The sequence below is a fragment of the Sapajus apella genome, unplaced genomic scaffold (assembly GCF_009761245.1).
Source record: "Sapajus apella isolate SASKATOON/1434 unplaced genomic scaffold, GSC_monkey_1.0 scaffold97, whole genome shotgun sequence".
Classification (NCBI taxonomy): Eukaryota; Metazoa; Chordata; class Mammalia; order Primates; family Cebidae; genus Sapajus; species Sapajus apella.
This window is the reverse complement of record NW_022437037.1, coordinates 5475485-5489611: the sequence shown is the minus strand read 5'-3', so window position 1 is coordinate 5489611 and position 14127 is coordinate 5475485. Positions and strand designations below refer to the sequence as shown.

The following is a 14127-nucleotide window of genomic DNA, read 5'->3' as shown; positions in this document are numbered from 1 at the left end:
AAAAAAAAAAAAAAAAAAAAGAAAAAGAAAAAAAGAACCATGTTAGGTTGGGTGCTCATGTCTGTAATCCCAGCTATTAAGAGGCTGAGGCCTGAGAATCATTTGAACCCAGGATGGCGAGGTTGCAGTAAGCTGAGATCACGCCATTGCACTCCAGCCTGGGTGACACATAAGACTCTGTCCAACAACAACAACAAAAAAGGAGGACTCCATGTTTGGGTCCCCTTCCACGAACACTCTCTTGTGGAAGCTGCTTTTCCTCTCCTAAACTCCACCTCTCTCAATTCCCTACCACTCAGTGTGGAAGCTGCTTTCCTTTCCCGGATTCCATCTTTCTGGATTCTCTCCCTCAGTGTGAGAGGAGCTTTCCTTCTCTGGTTTTCCCCGTCTGCGAACCCTTCTCACTCAGTGTGAGAGTGGCTTTTCTTTCTCTCACTCAGTGTGAGAGTTAGCAGTTTCTCTCTCCTTCTCCTTTTTCTCTCTCTAAATAAATCACTTTAAAAAATAATAATAAGAGGGAGGATATATACAAAATAAAATTTATATATTCTTAAACATTATGACAGTGTTTTGCATGTTTTCCACAAAGGGAAAGATTTCTTCACTTTTTTTTTATTAATAATAATAAAAAAGGGGAGGGAGGGAAGAAAGGAGGGAAGGAGAAAGTGAGGAAAGAAGGAAGGATTTTTCTTTCCTCCTCTTTAATTTATCCCTACTGTTTTACTGACAAAAATTAGAAGAAATAAATTGAGAAATCCGTGACTAAACTGACCTCTAAGTATATAATTATACTTGGAGAGATATATGTATTATTTATTTATTTATTGAGTCAGGGTCTCACTCTGTTGTCCAGACTGGAGTGGAGCGTGACAATGATAGCTCACTGCAGCCTTGACCTCCTGGGCTGAAGTGATCTTCCCTCTTTATCCTCCCAAGTAGCTGGAACCATAGGCGTGCACCACCACACCTGGATAGTTTTTTTTTTTTCTTCGATTTTTGTAGAGATGGAGTCTTGCCATGTTGCCTAGGGTGGCCTCAAACTCCTGGGCTCAAGTGATCATCCTACCTCAGCCACCCAAAGTCTGGGATTACAGGTACGGGCCACTGTGCCCAGCACTGGCAATATTTTCTAAGAAAGTGAAAAGATCTTCCATAAGCATTAGCATTAGAATAGAGATCTTGTAACTAAAATTATGAAGATGAATCAACAATTTCATAAAATAATAAGCCCATACATTCCTAAAGCACTTGATAGTATCCAGAGCTCTTTCACGGATATCAGCTCATCCTGATCTCAGCGTACCGCCCGGGAGAGATCAAATAAAGAGTCTATCACCGTCCTCATTCAACAGATGGAGAAAGGACTCAGTTTGACCTCATTAGCTAAGTGACTTCTACAAGATCACGTGGCTTTAAGTGTCGGGATATACGGTAGAAGAAACTTTTTTTTTTTTTTTGAGATGGAGTTTCGCTCTGTCGCCAGGCTGGAGTGCAGTGGCCTGAACTCAGCTCACTACAACTTCCTCCTCCCAGGTTCAAGTGATTCTCCTGCCTCAGCTTCCCGAGTAGCTGGGACTACAGGCGCATGCCACCATGCCCAGCTAATTTCTATATTTTTAGTAGAGACGGGGTTTCACCATGTTAGCCAGGATGGTCTTGATCTCCTGACCTTGACCCGCCTCGGCCTCCCAAAGTCCTGGGATTACAGGCAGGAGCCACCACGCCTGGCCTCAAATTTTTATAAATAGTAAATGTTTGATCAAGTCAACATACTCTAAAGCCCATGTGGCTGACAACAATTTAGTGGACCAGGCTTTAGCCCTATAATCTTTGGAGCGGGTAGGCTCTGGTAGGTTAGCAAGGAAATGCCATATAATTCTGTTTTCTGTTCTATGACCATTTTTAGGGTAAATAATAGCTTTTCAATTTCTAGAGACTGTAACCTAATGCCTATTTATTTATACTAAACCCCCAATGTCAAGATATGTCATTTATAGTATCAGTTCATTATTCTACTCTGCATTGCCTTTCTGAACAGAGGTTTTTAATTCTTAAATACTGGTCGCCAGCATTAATTTCCCCTCATAACTCTACAAGAACTCAAGCAACAGAAGCTACTGTGTTCAACTTGATAAAGAACCAAAAAAGAATTGAGCACAATGTATTACTATAAACCACTGCTTCAAGAGAAAATAAATGGCTAGTGCTCAAGATGTAATATAAAAAAAATCATTAAATGTCCCTAAAAGTGATCTACAGCAACACTAAACCAGTGTGAACCACAGCCTAATGGCAGCAAATGGATATGCCTGTTTCATACTTGGTGTCGTGGCTGAGGGTTGGGAGTGATAAACTTTTCATTTAAAAAGATTATTTGGTAGTAAATAAGCATAATTTAGAGTCTTTATTATTTATTAAAACCTATATAGAGGCCAAGTACAGTGGCTCATGCCTGTAATCCCAGCACTTTGGAAGGCCAAGTTAGGTGGATCATTTGAGGTCAGGAATTTGAGACCAGCTTGGCCACATGGTGAAACCCTGTCTTTACTAAAAACACAACAATTAGCCAGGCGGCGCATGCCTGTAATCCCGGTTACTTGGGAGGCTGCGGCATAATCACTTGAGCCTTTTCTGAGACTCTGTCTCAGAAAAAGAAAATAAAAAGCAATATAACAGTCACTCCTTATACTAAAGTCAAGCATGTCATCAACTCAACAAATTTTATAAAGAACTTTAACAGACAAGATGGACTCAACGAGATGTGTAATGTATTATTGTACCGTACTGTATAATGACAAGGCAGGAGTCTGTTGTAAGACAGCAATGTTCTTCTTCCCTTTAGTTATGATTCATTCACACTCTTCTTCGTCATACGTATGCAGGTAATAGAAGGAAAACTAAAAGATATGAGGTTTTCACACTAAAAGATGCTCAACCTCATTAGCTGTCAGGGAAAACAAAACCATGATGAGAAACCCACTAGAATGGCTAAAATAAAAAATACTGACAATAGCCAGTTCTGCCGAGGCTACCAGGAATTCTGGTGTTCGAGGGTGCGGGTAAGACATGAAGGGACTGCACTCTGCAGAACAGCTTGGCAGTTTCTCATGAAATTAAACACATACTCACCATATAACCTAGTGACCCATTCCTAGGTCCTTAGCCAAGGGTAGTAGGCTAAAAAATGGACCTCTAAAAGATATGCCTGTCCTAATTACTGGAACTTATGAGTGTTACCCTATACAGGAGAAAAGGGTCTTTGGAGATGTGATTAAGAACCTTGAGATGGGGGCATTATCCTCCATTATCATAGTGGGCCTACATGTAATCACAAGTCTCCCTATAAGAGGAAGACTGGGGCTGGGCGTGGTGGCTCATGCCTGTAATCACAGCTCTTTGGGAGGCCGAGATGGGTGGATTGCCTGAGGTCAGGAGTTCAAGACCAGCCTGGCCAACATGGTGAAACCGCATCTCTACTAGAAAAAAATACAAAAATTAGCCAGTGTAGTGGTGCATGCCTGTAATCCCAGTTACTCCCGAGGCTGAGACAAAATAATCACTTCAACCCAGGGGGCAGTGAGCTGAGATTGTGCCACTGCACTCCAGCCTGGGTGACAGAACGACATTCCATCTCACCAAAAAAATAAAAATAAAAAAATAAAGAGAAGACTGGGGAAAAAAAAGAAGACTGAGGAAGACTTGATTTTGTTTTGGTTTTGTTTTTTTGAGACAGGGTCTCAAAAGTATTTAAAAATTAGCTGGGCAAGGTGGTGTGCACCTGGAGTCCCAACTATGTGGGAGGCTGATGTGGGAGGATCACTTAAGCCTGAGAGGTGGAGGTTGCAGTCAGCCACAATTGCACCACTGTACTCCATCCTGAGCCTTACTCTGAAATAAAAAATAAAAAAATGAAAAGGAATAAACTTTAGTATAAGATGTTAAAATAGCTGTATGGCAAATGTTAAACCAAGATTTTAAAAAACAGTGAAGCAAGGCCGGGCGCGGTGGCTCAAGCCTGTAATCCCAGCACTTTGGGAGGCCAAGGCGGGTGGATCACGAGGTCAAGAGATCGAGACCATCCTGGTCAACATGGTGAAACCCCGTCTCTACCAAAAATACAAAAAATTAGCTGGGCATGGTAGTGCATGCCTGTAATCCCAGCTACACAGGAGGCTGAGGCAGGAGAATTGCCTGAACCCAGGAGGTGGAGGTTGCGATGAACCGAGATCACGCCATTGCACTCCAGCCTGGGTAACATGAGTGAAACTCCGTCTCAAAAAAAAACAAAAAAAAACAGTGAAGCAAATTCAGGCATATTGCTCATTAATAATTTTTTAGAAACAAAAATATTTGTACCAGTTAACACATTTTTTAAAGTTTTAAATATTTACAATGCAATTTGTTTCATCTTCCTCATTTTCATTTTATGCTTTATAATATACAAAGAATCTTAATAGCACATACTATTGTATACATCTGCTATACGTATAAACATATATATGATACACACATATTTGTTTGCTTACAAAATTCTAATAAGGGTACATGATCTTTTTTAAAAATGAAGAATGTTACTCTATATAATGGGAACCACCAAAGGGTTTTAAGCTACTGAACCCTGAACTTAGATTTGCACTTGAGAATAAAGACTCTAGCATTATTTGGTAACTTTAAAAAAAATATGTCAAGAACGCTACATAGTGCCTAGCACGGAGAAAGCCCTCAAATGGCAGCCATAACAGGTAGGGAATATATGACAAAACCTGGTGTCTGGCTAAGATAGGTTAAGTATAGCCCATCGTCTGTAAATCTAGTAATGGCCTCCAGTTTTCCCGATGCATTTCAGAAGAGATGGAAGTGATTTTGTTGAAATGGGCCTCAAGTTCTAGCCAGGGGAGAAAAAGCTTTAACTGCAGTCATCATCAGTACATCTCAGAAGTATGCTGTAAGGGCATTGTACCGGATTAATCACTGAAAAGCTATGTGCGCATCTCATGTGACTCACTGCTGAGCATAATCCCCAAAATGGCACCCACCACAGCTAGAGCACAAAAGCAGCAAAAGGTACCAACACTTCTCACAAACGGCCATCCTTTGAGTTCAGCCAAAACCAGGGGCAACCAGAGAACACACGAGATCAGTGGGCTGAGGACTGAGCCTCGCACCACAACAAGGGACTAGGTTTATAGGGCAAAAGGTCACATGGCTAGGTTCCTTTCTCTTCACAACTGGTCTGTAAAGGGCACCCAGGCCCTGTCTAAGAAGGTCCGGGGCAGAGGCACCACAGCCACCACAGCACTGATCTGTTTAGGGACTGGAAGATGTGGCACTCACCCAACTCCAACCAGCTCACTTTACCCATTTTCCCAGGCCCTCATCCAATTTCCTTTTCAGTACATTGTTCTTATCTTGCTCCTATTTTTCTCTATGCTAGATCGGAAATGCCTGAGGACAGGCATGGTCTCGCCCCTGCCATACAACCCAAAACCAAGACCTTGGTCAAAACAGTCAGTCTGGCATGGTAACCGGTATACCAGTGTGGTAACTGTTACTTCAACATGGTAACTAGCATTCCAGTGCTGTAGCTGTGACTTCAACGTGGTAACTAGCATTCCAGTGCGGTAACTGTTACTTCAATGTGGTAACTGGCATTCCAGTGCAGTAACTGTTACTCCAGCATGGTAACTGGTATTCCTGCTCCTTTCCCTCAACCATGCATCTGCTGTGGCATCTGTGGGTGCCAGGCAGCCCCATGAATAGCACTCACACATAACAATGCAGCCAATCCCTTAGCCTAGGAACTTTGTACCTCAACATGGAGAAGTGGCAAACCTCCAGGACCCTTCCAGCCCTTTGACTAAAGGATATCCCAGGAGCAAGGATGTTGCTCCTCAGCCTATGTACCTGTGGCTGTTCACCAACATATAATAATCATTTGTGATCGTACTGTCTCAATATGGAGTCACTCGTGTTAAGTGGTATTAAGCCCACAGTGCAGCTGTTTACTTCTCAGTGATAAGCAAAGGTCAGCAGCAGTGACTCACACCTGTAATTTCAACAGGAATTACAGGTAATTGCATGCAGGGCAGTAACCTCATTGAAATAACAATTAATATTAACATAATATTAATTACAGAATTCATTATTAATTTACTGGAAACTCCTCTGCAAGCCAATTTAAACAAAAAACTTCAATTCAATTAAAGGATCATAACTTACCAACTCTTCTGATTCACTTTAACATTGTTATTACACATCTTTTATTGTAATTTTTTATTTTCTGTGGCGATGGGGTCTCCCTACGTTAGAGTCTCCTATGTTAGAGGCTGGTTTCAAACTCCTGTGCTCAAGCAATCTTCTCACCTCAGCCTCCCAAAGTGTTGAAATTCCAGCGTGAGCCACTGCACCCAGGCATGATTATAGATTATTACAAAGCAATGATGTGGACTTACCAGCACCCACAGAAGTCATACCATGGTTTGATCAACTTATAAAATCCATGCAATAATTAAGACTTCCTGAAGTGGAAGCAATATAACACAAATGCACCCTGAAAAATGTTCTTAGGGCACCTACATCTTCCTTACTTTGACTAGGAGAAGATTTAGGGGTTAATCCAATTCAAATGATCATTGATCATGCTGACTGAATTTCAAATGGCTTTCTGAATCAATTTTCCTTGATTGAATAATTTACGAAAATTTATGTTGTTCTTATAATAAGTAATAAAGCTATTTTAAAAAATGTTTTTATATTTCCTGAAGGCTTTTCTCCATTGTAACCATATCTCAATTAAACTTTTTTAAAAAGGCTTCAAAAAAAAATTAGGAAACACTATGCATTTAGATTGACAATGATCATGAATAAGACAGTGCCGAAGAGGATACTACTAACTAAACACCACATCGTGTCTCAGCCAAGGTAAAACAGAGCTACGAAGGCAGCGTACCACTAACAAACAACATAAGCACTTCGTGCCTAAAAAGACACATATCAGGCCAGGCAGTGTCTCATGCCTGTATCCCAGCACTTTGGCAGGCAGAGGCAGGTGGATCACTTGAGGTCAGGAGGGTGAGAACAGCCTGGCCAACATGGTGAAGCCACGTCTCTACTAAAAAAAAAAAAAACACAAAAAAATTAGCTGGGTGTGGTGGCACCCACCTCAATCCCAGCTACTCAGGAGGCTGAGGCAGGAGAATCGTTTGGACCAGGGAGGCGGAGGTTGCAGTGAGTTAAGATCATGCCACTGCAATCCAGGCTGGGCAACAGAGCAAGATCCTGTCTCAAAAGAAAAAGACACATATCACACAGAAGGATACATCTGAGGGAAAACAATTTTTCTCCTTATATCCACTAAATAATAATTTTGTTTTGAATGAGGAGGGAGTAACTACAGTAAGTTCTCACTTAATGTTGTCGACAGGTTCATGGAAACTGGGACTTTGAGCAAAATGACATATAACAAAACCAATTTTCCATGACTGGTCGATCAATCAGCAGGTTGATATAAACAAGAGTTAAGTCCCACAAGGACACGGGAGAATGTGTAAACTCCACATAGTGCCTCCGGTAGGGAATTGCTTTTTTTTTTCTCATCAACATGATAATGAAATGACACTGAAGGAAAGGCCATTATTTGGAGACCTGCTATATTACCATCACTCATATCATGTTACACATTTTTTTGTGTTCTTGTTCACGTCCACAAACTATCTCATTCCAGCAACCACCTCTAATGAGCTTTTCAAGAAATACAAACACTCTGGATGTGCTAGTAAGTTCTTAGTTTTTATTTCTTCCTTACTTTTCTGAGCATTAAATATTAAAAGTTATTTGACTACTGCCTGGAACTTGGTAAGCATTCAACCCAAGTTACCTGTTACTACTATTGGTCTAAAGAAGGAAAGGCAAATACAAGCACTATCATAACATTTCTTTCCCCCTTAGGCAATGTTCTGATTGTATCTTTGCATTGAGACTACGATTTCCTTTGCCTTAGGTCTTATCTTTTGGTTTTCCTTTTAAGAGACCATCATTCCTCAAAATACACTGCAGTGGCTCACGCCTGTAATCCCAGCACTTTGGAAGGCCAAGGCGGGCGGATCACGAGGTCAGGAGTTCGAGACCAGCCTGGCCAATATGGTGAAACCCTGTCTCTACTAAAAATGCCAAAATTAGCCAGGTGTGGTGGCACACACCTATAACACAGCTACTCGGGAGGCTGAGGCAGGAGAACAGCTTGAACCTAGGAGGCAGAGGTTGCGGTGAGCTGAGATCACGCCACTCTACACTCTGGCCTGGGTGCCAAAAAAAAAAAAGAAAGGACACTGTTCTGAGATAGAGGCAGTTTTAACACATAGGCAAAGGGGGCAAACAGTGGGCACAAGCAGTTGTCAAGGAAGACACTGGAACTGTGGAAATGAGCAGATGCCTCAACATGACTTTTTTCACTAGTCTTAGCCCTGTTAGCATCAACAACCAGCTCAGTGCTCAAAAGGCTTTAAACTCTGCTTTGTGGCTTCCCTGAAACGTAGTCTGGACCAAACATAAAAGCTCCATAAACCTAAGGTACTGGGTTCTTCAAACATGTCCAGGTGGCTGGGCACAGTGGCTTATGCCTCCTAGCACTTTGGGAAGCCAAAGCAGGCAGATCGCGAGGTCCAAAGTTTCAGACCAGACTGGTCAACATGGTGAAATCCTGTCTCTACTAAAAATACAAAAATTAGCCAGTGTGTGGTGGCACACGCCTGTAATCCCAGCTACTCGGGAGGCTGATGCAGGAGAATCGCTTGAACCAGGGAGGTCAAGGTTGCAGTGAGCCAAGATTGAGCCATTGCACTCTAGCCTGGGCAATAAGAGCGAAACTTAATCTCAAAAAAAAAAAAAAAGAAAGAAAACCATTCAACTTCACTCACACGAGAGCTACCATTTAAAACCATACTAAAATACTATTTTTTAAGTGTCAGATTGGTAAAAGTCCCAAAGCTTAACAATACACTCTCTTAGCCAGGCTTTGGGGATGAAGGCACCCTCTGTATTTCCAGTGGGTGGTGGGAGTGTAAACTAGAATAACGTCTATGGAACAAAGTTAGGAAATATCCACCAACACAGATCTCTATTACCCTATATTAATACAGGCCAGGTGCAGTGGCTCATGCCTATAATCCCAGCACTCTGGGAGGCTGAGGAGGCACTTGAATCCAGGAGTTTAAGACCAGCCTGGGCAATGTGGCAGAACCCCATCTCTACAAAAAATACAAAAAACAGCCAGGCATAGGGGCACACATGTACTGTTCCAGTTACCAGAAAGGCTGAGGTGGGAGTATCACTTGAGCCCAGAGGACTGAGGCTGCAGTGAGCTGAGATAATGCCACTGCACTCCAGCCTATATACACACATATATATATACATATATATATATATATGTGTGTATCTATATGCGTGCGCACACACACACAGAGACATATACACAGACATACATGAATTAGTAGATATCTACTAAGTAGAATCCATCTACTAACAGAAACGGCAAATGCATGTACCCTTTAGCCCAGTGCCCGACTTTTAGGAATCTCTCCTACAGCTATTAGTTTATCCCTGAAGCCCTGAAGCACTGTTTATAATAGCTAAAGACTGGAAATACTCGAAATGTCCAGAAACAACTGGTTGGAAAACCAATGATACTTCCAAGATAGTGGAATTCAATGCAGCCAAAAAAGAAGGAAGATATCCATAATCCAATAAGGGGAGATCCTGAAGATCTACTAAGGGAAAAACAAAAAATTAGGTACAGACCAGTATATATCGTATGCTATCTTTTGTGTAATAGATATATATTTGGTTGTATTTGCAAAAAACAACACTGAAAGGATTTTTTAAAACTACAAAAAAATGCTTTCTAGAGGAGTAGGAGAAAGAAAAGGATAGAGTGGCAGAGGTGCAAGCAAGCTTCTGAAAATACATGTTTGTACTGCAGTTTTGTAGTTTAAATTAGAAAATGTATTATCTATTCAAAAGTGTTCAATTTAGGCCGGGCATGGTGGCTCACACCTGTAATCCCAGCACTTTGGGAGGCCAAGGCGGGCAGATCACCTGAGGTCAGGAGTTCAAGACCAGCTTGCCCAATATGGTGAAAACCCACCTCTACTAAAAATAAAAAAATTAGCTGGACGTGGTGACGGGTACCTATAATCCCAGCTACTTGAAAGGCTAAGGCAGGAGAATCACTTGAACCCGAGAGGCAGAGGTTGCAGTACGCAGAAATCGCACCACTGCACCCCAGTCTAGGCAACAGAGCAAGGCTGTATCTCCGCCCCAAAAAAAGGGGGGGTTCAATTTAATTTTAGAATAAATCTTAAAACTGCCACAAAGCTTGTAAAAAATTTTATACAAAAATGCATATATTTTTAAATTATAAATAACTATAGTTATAAAATTTCATAGCAGCATAAATTTATAAATCATACATAAGGATACATAAGGTATGTTTGTTACACACCACCATTCCAAAACACCCAACTATGAAAGGGTAAGAATATTCAATAGAGGCTGGGTACAGTGGCTCACACCTGTAATTGCAGCACTTTGGGAGGCTGAGGCAGGTAGATCACTTAAGGCCAGGAGTTCAAGACCAACCTAGTCAGTATGGCTAAATTCTGTCCCTACTAAAAATGCAAAAATTAGCCAGACTTGGTGGCACACGCCTGTGATCTCAGCTACTTGGGAGGCTGAGACAGGAGAATCATTTGAACCCGGGAGGCAGAGATTGTGGTGAGGCAAGATCGTGCCTGGGTGACAGAGTGAGACCCTGTCTCAAAAAAAATAAATAAATAAAAGAAAGAAAGAAAGAATAAGAATATTCAATAGAATATCAAAAACATACCTCAAAACTGTGAAAAAATTAAAAATCCGATAACTCTAAACCTAGACCCCGCACATTTCAATGATGTTAATGTTTTTGAAATGCATTAGTCTATCTTCAAAAAGTAATGTTTCCAGTAGAAAAAAAATACTCAAGCTGTCAAGACACTTCATTTCAACCACAGCTCTATAACTAATCAGCAATGTAACCCTAAACACATTACCACCCTGAAGCCCAAGTTTTCCTACTGAAAGAAGGGAATAATGCCTGTCCTACCTATACCATAGACCTCCCAAAAAAGTATATGAAAGTGCCTTAGAGCCAGGCACAGTGGTGCACACCTGTACTCCCAGCAACCTGGGAGGTGGAGGTAGGAGGATCACCTGAGCACAGGAATTTAAGGCCATCCTGAACAACAGTGAGACCCTGCTTCAATTAAAAAAACTTTTTTTAACTTTACGCATCCTCAGGAGATACTCTTTGCAGCCTAAGATGCTGCAGAATCATCAATAAAACAATAAATTACTGGGGCTGGGTGTGGTGGCTCACACCAGTAATCCCAGCACTTTGGGAGGCCAAGGCAGGTGGATCACAAGGTCAAGAGTTCAAGACCAGCCTGGCCAAGATGGTGAAACCCTGCCTCTACTAAAAATACAAAAAAAAAAAATGGCTGGGCACGGTGTCAGGTGCCAGTAATCCTAGTTACTCGGGAGACTGAGGCAGGAGAATTGTTTGAACTTGGGGGGCAGAGGTTGTAGTAAGCCAAGATTGCACCACTACATTCCAGCTTGGGCGACAGAGTGTAACTCTAACTCAAAAAAACAAAACAAAATAATAAATTACTATATGATACTGAAGAAGTAGAAAGTACAAACATTTATGCTGAATCTATTCACTACCACAGCAAATCTGGGATTGTTTGACTAAACTCTTGATACTGGGTTGGCTGCCTCTCTTTCTTTCTCTTAAAAGCAAACATGCCAAAACTAAATTCTATTCAAGTGAAGGTTCCAATCAGTTTAGATATTACTATAAATTAGCCCCTAGTAACTCACAATTTGTACAGGAAGTAAACCAACCCAAGACCTAACTAGGCCAAAGAACAAGCAAAACAGGCAACCTCAGACTATGGCCCCATCCTCTTATTCTCATACAAGTATTTCTACTAAAAAACACTCCCCTTCTCTACTTAGCAATTCTATTTCCTGCTTTCTGCCTCTCAAGAATGAAATCTGAAGGAATTCTCTATTTTTAAGATTTCTCAATTTCATCCCTACCAATGCTAACACCAATTAACCTAGCGACACTTGAACAAGTCACACTCCTGGCGGTCATTTCCAGGAGAAAAATTAAATACACAGAGAAAATGAGTCCACCAGATTCTGTGAGAGTCCACAAGCAGCCACTGATATAAAAAAGATGAAAAGATAAAGGGTATTGTGCTCCCTTCGGCAGCACACATGCTAAAATTGGAAGGATACAGAGATCAGCATGGCCCCTGCACAAGGATAACACGCAATGCTGGCTCCACCAGGGGTCTTTCCACTGCTTAACAAAGATGATCAGGTTGAGTAAATGCCCCCTTTCCTCCGTGGGTTCCCTGGACCCACTCCACACTGTTTATTCAGGGCCATAGCCATTTTCCCAAGCAGATGGCCAATGGTGGCCCTCAGGAATGTAAATTAGACACAAAGAGCCTATTGTGGGCTATGTTGTTCCCAGCTCTATTACCGCAGACTGACACATTACCTGACACAGAACAGGCACTGAGTACTTGTTCAATGCCTGAACCTGCCAAACACTCAAGTAGATTCAACTGCATATTCGCTAAGCGGCTAGTCTGTAAAAAAAATACACTATTTGATCCATGAAAATGTATAAACATGGTCTCCACTATCAAGGGACAAATACTGAGTGTCAAGGAAAAATACAATTGGAAAGAAAAAAAAAGAGAGAAAGGCGAATTGCAAAGAAGTAGAAAGTATTTTAAAAGTCGAAAATTTGAAACAATTGACAGGAATCATTTAACCTTTATCATTTACAGAAAAAACGTCTCCTGAAATGGCTTTCTTTCATCAGTAAGAATGATTTATATTCTATTATTCATTTCTAGGATCAAAGTAACCTACAGATTTAGCACAGAGGAGAAAATCCTTATGGGTGTTTCTTTTTGGGTACGGAAGTTGATAAAACCCACTCTAGAATGTATATGGAAATACAAAGGAGCAAGTCAAGACAATCTTGAAGAACAAAACTGGAGGACTTATTCTCCAGGCATTAAGATTTATTTTAAAGCTACAGTAATACAGTGTAATACTGCTGCAAGGACAAAGGCAACAAGTTAACGGGAAGGAGTTCCCCAGCAGATCCACACATATATGGATACCTGATTTACACAGCAGCAGATGTTCTTTTCAATTAAAGAGCTAGGTCAATATGAGGAAAAAAAATGAACCTTCACCTCTACACAGAAAAAATAATTCCAGGCAAACTACAAACATGAGAGGTAAAAGAGTGAAACTTCTTTGTGACCCTAGGGTAGACACAAAGATATCTTACACAGACCACAAAAAATGTACTAACCATAAAAGATTAAATTAGACTAAGTCAAAATTAAGGTTTATCAAAGACCCCATTAAGAAAGTGAAAAAGCAGACAGGAGTGGTGGCTCAAGCCTGTAATCTCAGCACTTTGGGAGGCCAAGGTGGGTGGATCACCTGAGAACAGGAGTTCGAGACCAGCCTGGCCAAAATGGTGAAACTGTATCTACTAAAAACAAGAAAACTAGCTGGGTGTGGTGGCAGGCGCCTGTTATCGCAGCTATTCGGGAGGCTGAGGCAGGAGAATCGCTTGAACCTGGGAAGTGGAGGTTGCAGTGAGCTGAGATCAGACCACTGCACGTAGCCTGGGGCCTGGGTGACAAAGGGAGACTCTGTCTCAAAAAAAACAGAGAAAGAGAGTAAAAAAGCACAATGACTATAATTATATAAATAAATAGAGTGAAAAGGTGAACCAGAAAGTTTAAGAAGATAGTCATGGCCGGGCGCGGTGGCTCAAGCCTGTAATCCCAGCACTTTGGGAGGCCGAGGCGGATGGATCACGAGGTCAAGAGATCGAGACCATCCTGATCAACATGGTGAAACCCCGTCTCTACTAAAAATACAAAAAATTAGCTGGGCATGGTGGCGCGTGCCTGTAGTCCCAGCTACTCAGGAGGCTGAGGCAGGAGAATTGCCTGAACCCAGGAGGCAGAGGTTGCGGTGAGC

At 41.5% G+C, this 14127-nt stretch overlaps 1 protein-coding gene and 1 non-coding gene across 2 annotated transcripts in view; one reads left to right on the top strand and one right to left on the bottom strand.

Moving 5' to 3' along the window:
• Positions 1-14127, bottom strand: part of ABL1 (ABL proto-oncogene 1, non-receptor tyrosine kinase) — a 159932-nt gene that overhangs the window by 129354 nt on the left and 16451 nt on the right. The gene's annotated exons all lie outside the window — the stretch shown is intronic.
• On the top strand, positions 12301-12403 carry LOC116536050. Its single transcript, XR_004262453.1, has one exon. It is a non-coding gene; the product is annotated as a U6 spliceosomal RNA (small nuclear RNA).